Below are 6776 nucleotides of genomic sequence, written 5' to 3'. Positions count from 1 at the left end.
CCACATGTTTCACATGTTGACTCAAATATCTCTATATGTTGGATCGAGTCCTGAGAATTTTTGCACGAGTTTTGAAATAATGGGTGGCTTCATCTAAGATGGTCTAGATTCAAGGGTCATGCCTAGTTCCCTTACAATGCCTTTACCCATTTCTGTGGCCATATTCAATAAATCCGCCCTTGTGGTTGTATTTAAATATGCATGGGGATCTATTATTAGACTTTGAGAAGCTACCCCCCTACCTAGATCATCTCGTCCTCTACGTGCATGGTTCCATATATTTAGTCCAGGTGTATGGCTAGGTCTAGGAAATTCCTCATCAACTTGGCTCATTATTAGCAGCCTCAGCTTGCTTTTGTTGAATTAAGAGTTCCATGCTCTGCAAGAAAGTGGGATTATTGATCATTTCATTTATCTCCTCTCTTGTGTAGAGCCGATTCTCTCCTCCGATAGATGCCCTAGGTAGATTTTTCACTTCTTCGTGTAATTCGAGGTCTTCCTCAGCCTTGGGCTCCTCATTTATGGATTCTAAGGTTGGTATTCCTTCTTCTGCCATTCCCATCCCCATGTTATCCGTGGCTTCTCTAGATGTTTCTATTTGCTTGCCACAACAGATTCAAATTATCAATTTCCCTCTGTTTCACAATCATTCTTCGCATATCAAGCTCTTGCCTTTGTAAGCTCAAACATTGAATTTGACGCTCTTCTTTTGCCATCTTTATGTCAACTTCTAATTCCTCAGATGTGGGGAAGAAGCTTTGACCCATCTTGGCAAGTATTTTCCTTGTCCTGCTTGACCCTAGGAGTCATCCCACTAGGTCTCAAAGGGTTAGTGTTTTATGGGTCCAGACATTAGGATTAGTCATCCCACTAGGTCTCAAAGGGTTAGTGTTTTGTGGGTCCAGACATTAGGGACGTATGTGTTGGTAAGTATGGTTTTGGACCATGTCGTCCTACGCTTTTGATGGGCTCATACCCACGATTGCACTTTATCTTTTGTGACATGTTGTTGGAGACCAAAAAATCCCCTGCCCATATCAAGGATTCCAGTGGACTTTGCGTTGGAGAACCTGGTTTCCCTTCCTCTTCAAATCTAGAGAACCCTAATCCTTCTTCCATAGATTCTTCACTATTCTACTAGTTTCTGTAGTAGTGGTCAAATTTCTCCAAGCTGCAAAACAGTCAATTTACTTGTGTTTCATGCTTCAAATTTTTGGTCTATAATTGCATTAATCCGAGTTGGGAGACTCTTATAATGCACGTACGACCCTCTCTTACCTTTGGTTTGACAATCTTTTACTATGTGAATAACCCTTTTCACGTCGTGAAATAGAAGACTACTTTTCACGTCGTGAAATAGCAGATTGTATTTCACGTCTTGTGAAATGTATTTCACGTCGTGAATTGTTTCGCTGCACTTTCATGAGATAAGACTTTTCTGTTTCCTGGTGTTAATCGTGGTCAGGATCAGACGCACTAAGTTTAGTGCAATTCTAAAATTTTCGACGCTATGGTGGCGGTGTTTCATGTTGTGAAATGCAATGCGTTTCACGTCGTGAAACGCTTTCCTACACTTTCACGAGTTAATAGTAGTTGAGTCAACATTATAATGTTTTGTTTAATTTAGAGTATAATTTCCCTACCCCAGAAGATCCGAAAACGTTGTGCCTAGCAAAAGGAATGTATTGCAAGTCACCACACAACCAATGGCTCCTTGTTTTTGTGATTTTTGTGTTTTTTTGTGTGGAAAAAATAGAAAAACGACTGTTATTGGCTACTATCTCACGATAACAAAATTGGTAAAAATGAAATTAATAAAATCGAAAGAAAATCCAAGTGTAGCTTTCCTTTAGGCAATACCAAGTACTCACCCACACTTCCACACACACAAAATTCCACAACTACTCTAATTTCTTCCTTTCCACACAAACCTTATCTACACAATTTTTCACAATGCACCTTCTGGATTCAAAGGCAATAATGAATCTTGCATAAAGGGACCTAGAGCTCTAAGAAGATGGAAGAAACAATGGTTCTTTCCCCAGCAGAGCGGCACTAAAAATGTTATGGCCTACTGTAGCTTCCAAGAGAACTCCACACATTCACAAATCAAAAAAGCCAATAGACAACCACCATCATGGGGGGTACTTACCAATGCTTCGAGCTCATGTCCCTTGAGGCTATCCAAGCTCGCTTTTGGAAGCTCCGATTCTCCAATCTCCACCTCCACTCTCTCACAGGCGGAGTTGCTCACACCACAATGCAAGGAAATTTTCCTCTCACTCTCCCATACACAAGCATAGCAGAGGCACATGCACTAGAGTACACACACACACACACACACACACACTCTCTCTCTCTCTCTCATACACAAGATAAGACAAGAGCTCTCATAGCACAAAGGGGGATTGTGTGTTTCCATTATGAGAAATTGCCTTATATACAACTAGCTCTTATTCACACTTGGGTGTCCAAAACTTACTAAACCAAAGCCTTGATTGGCTAGTATCTCATAATGTACAACCTTTACTGTGTCTTTACATAACACTTATTAATGTCCTTAAATGGAGGAGCATCTTTGTTAATCCAAAATGGGATTAACAACATATAAGTACCTTATACACAGACTTATACATAAACTTATACATTAATTATAAGTATACATATAAGTACCTTAAACACATACTTATAATTAAAAAATTAGGAGTTAAAAAAAAGCTTTACATTGAACACAGATTAAAGTTACACTTCTTTGATATGGGGAGTGCTACAACTACTTCGTAATCTCACGGATGTGAGGGATAAACATTACTTGCATGTAATAGACTTTCATGTCTACTCCTAACCTTCGTGCCATCTAGCTTGAAATAGAAGTTTATAGGAGAAGCATTTAACATCAATGATATCTCTTGTGTCTAAGAAAGACTAAAGACCAATTACTCTCTACGTTAGATGAAATTATGTCGTGGCCCTCCAAAAGAGCAATCACATCCACTATAGTAGAGTGTGTGGGATCCTGTAAATCTTGATCTAAGCTTAGCCAATCACCTCTTAAGAGCCTCCATCTTCTATACCTGAAATGCATACATAACATTTATCGAACATTGAAGTACCTATTCATCAAAACAAACAACATTAGTAAAACCATGTTTTGAACAATCACATTCATTCCACTTACATTCATTATGGCTCTCACTTGGAGGTGACATCAGACTTTGTTACTTTGCACTTAATTATGTAATCATGACAAGTTCTCTTTGTATCCCATTGATCACCCAAGAAATGTGTCATCTAGTTATCACTTAGACTTACAAGCATAGGTGATTTTAGTTTTCTTTAGTTCTTCACAAGATGCAAAAAATAGACAAAGCAATGTGAATGAAAAAACCCGCTCAAGTGAACATCTTTTGAGCTTGTGGCTAGTTTTATTACAACTTACATATCATTTTAGAGATTAAGCCTACAAGCTTAAATTTAGTCTAAGTTGGAACATGGCCACCATTAAAGATTAGAGAAGGCAAGGAAGGGAGTAATATATGGTATAAAGAGCCAAGATTAGCTTCTCCCATAGGTAGAACGTACAACAAATCATAAAAATAGATTTTTTTGGTAGCCAAACAACTTGCTTTCTTGTTTTCGTATATCAATATGTTAATCTCCTCATGAAGAATAGTGATATTTCAACTTAAACACTTCACAAATTGCCACTCTTCCAATGTGGAAGGATACAAAGCTTAAAACACCATGTGCTTTAGAATTGAAAAATAAAAAATAATTATCTTTGTTCACCAAATTGAACATGCTACCCTCACCTACATGCACACAACCATAATCAAGAAAGCAAGTATCAACAAACATAAGCCTACCACCATAGGCACAAGAGAGTGTGTGTGAGAGAGAAGGCAAACTCAATTGTGATAATGGGATTGTCCCTTTTCATATTTCATAAGTCACTTATATACATGAACTCTCTTTTTGCAATGGCCAGCTGCCCATTTAACAATTGGGGGCTCAAAATTGATTTCCTAACTCTATGTACACCTAGGCTTATTCCTATGGTGGCGGCTAGCATTACATAAGTTGTAAGCTTGGTCATCCCATATATCTTTTCCTAGCTTTATGTACACCTAGGCTTATTCCTGTGGTGGTGGCCAACATTACACAAGTCGCAAGCTCGATCATCCCATATATATTTTACATGAAGCGCTTAGCGCGGTTACATAAAAATGAGTTACAAGAAGCATAACGATGCTTAGAAATGATGTTACCCAGTGTGTTTAACATTACCCCCTCCCTAATTCGGATCCGAACTGGCAAGGAGACTCAATGGTAGTAGATGGAGTAAGTTTGGATGAAGTCATATCGTAATTTGCGATGCGGGTGGGATCGATGGAAGACTTTGTAACTGGTCCAAAATTTAGTCTCCATCATGTCTTCAAAAGACTACAAGCGCCATGAAAGCATCCATTGGTGGATGCGCTCATAGTAGCCGAACAATTTCTTCAAGGTTAGGCCTTTGTTGAGATCGAAGGCAAGGCCTTTGTTGAGATCGAAGGCAAGGCCTTGGCTGCCCTCGTAGTAGTAGTGGTTCCAATCTAGAAAGTCCTCCAAGAGCATGATGATCAAGTTGAAGAAGCGGTTGGTTGCCACAATGGCCAGGTCAAGAGACCTGATCATAGTGGTCTCGATGAATGCATGCATTTTTGATAGCATGGTGGCCTCTGTGCATGGGTTCTGGGATGTTGGTGGGGCAAACTAAGAAAAGTTGTAATGTAGCTTGGGGTGCATTATCTACTCTTTTTGGAATAAGTCCCAAGACCATCATCTACGAAGGTTGACACCACAAACGAGCTACTCTCCTATGAACTCAAAGGTTATGGGGCGAACATTAGAAGGGGGGCGCTGTGGTAACTTCCATGTTATCGATGTAGATGTTGGCGCTTCTAGGTGTTGTGTTTGTGGCATCCACATAAGGCCAAAGGACGTGGATGTCCAGTTGGTTTGTAAGCGTGTTGATTGGGGTGTGTTAGAGTTGTCGACTGAGTAGGATACCGATTGCCTATGTGAACTCCATGTGATCTAATGGGCCACGTGAGTTGAGGGGGTTGAGTGGTGGGGGGTCCACATTTTTGTGCTCCTGCAGGGGTGGCGGGAGAATCTCTCCTTCCTCCAAGGGTGAGGGGGAAGGGAGGTTGGGTGGGGATTGTGACTGGGATGGAGGAGCATACCAAGGAGAGGTTACGATGGTGAGGGTGGCATTGAGGAAGTGTGGGGGCCTTGTTGATGTTGAGGGTATCTCCTTGAGGTCCTTGGGGAGGCCCAAATGAAGATTGAGGGTGGGTGGTGAAGGAGGTGTGGGTGATGGAGGAGGAGAGGGAATGTGAGGTGGTGGAAAGGATGGTGAAGGGAAAAGGGGAAGAGTTGTGGTGGAAGTGGTGGGGGGTGTTGAGGTACGACATGGGGTACGTGGGGGTGGTGGATGTTGTGAGCTTGTTCCGGGTTGGGATTGATGAGGGGGTGGAGGTTGGTGAGTAGGGGATGGGGGTGTGGGGGATCAGTGGTGGGCTTGTTGGGGCCGGCTCTGTCATCATTGTTGTTGTCATTCTTGTTGTCGCCCTCGGAACTGTGGTCGGGGCCCTTCAAATAGAAGAAGGCGCATGTTTCTTCAACTTCCTAGGGGAAGATGTCGAGGGGGAAGGCCACATGGGAATCATCAAATTGCATGATCCTAGTGGGGATCACCTGGAGTTGGAGGTAGCAACGGTGGTAGAGGAGGAGCCTGTATATAGGGGGTGTAGGGTGGGAGCTACATAAAGATTTATAAACCTAGTATACTCCCACCCCTGGTGCTGAAGGAGATATAGGCTTTGGCGGTTTTGGAAGAAGGGTAAGGGGTATGGGCATAGACCATCGGGAACGGAGAGGTCAAGGGTGTCGTCAGTGGTGGGATGCCCGTATCTAATGAGGTTAGCCCAATTGATGAGATTGGCAACAAAAGGGTGGACGGGGAGGGTAAAGAGGGAGGCATGTTTGAAGAAGGAGATCTAGGATTGAGAAAAGAGAGTGACCAAGGAGGGAGATGGAGTCGGAGGGGATTTATTGAGGATGTAGGAAAGGGTGGCAGGGGAGATGGGGTTGTTGATAGAGATGTCATGTTGGAGAAGGTTAAGGCAGAGGGTGCAATGTTGGAGGTCAAGGATTTGGTGGGGTTTTGTAGAGGGGTGAAAAGGCAAGGTAGCTCTGTGGTGGTGGTAGAGTCCATCAATGCATTGGAACTGTGCTTAGTGTACTAGCTCGGACGGTGGCAGAGGGAGGGTGAGTGATGTGGGCCTCAGCAGCTTGCAGTTTTATGTCCTTTTGGTGGTGGGCGAACGGTGTCCTCTGCCACTTGCCGGTACATGTGGAAGGAGAAGTGGAGATTGTTGCTTTCTTCCTCGATGCATGCAGCTTTCTTTCTGCTTGAGTTCGTGGGCTTCAGTGTGGGCGAGGGCTAGGGCTTGGGTTGCACGCTGCTCAGCCTCTTGGGCAACTTGGAGATGTTGCTGGAGCTCCGTGACTATTGCAAGGGTGGTGGCGAGTGTGCCCTCTTGGTCCTCCAAGGTCCAGACTAAGGTGGAGAGTCTAGGGGCGGCCCTCATTATCAAGATGACTTGCCTTGTAGCCTGGTTTGCATCATAGGTTTCCATGAAGTAGAGAAAGTTGAGAGGATCTAGGGCCCAGGGCTGAAGAGCGGGGAAACCTCCAAGCCCTATTTTCTCTAGGCGCGGGCACTATGG

Source organism: Cibotium barometz, chromosome 6, assembly GCF_041138505.1.
Source record: "Cibotium barometz isolate CiBa-2024 chromosome 6, ASM4113850v1, whole genome shotgun sequence".
Taxonomy (NCBI): Eukaryota; Viridiplantae; Streptophyta; class Polypodiopsida; order Cyatheales; family Cibotiaceae; genus Cibotium; species Cibotium barometz.
This window is presented reverse-complemented; position numbering follows the sequence as displayed.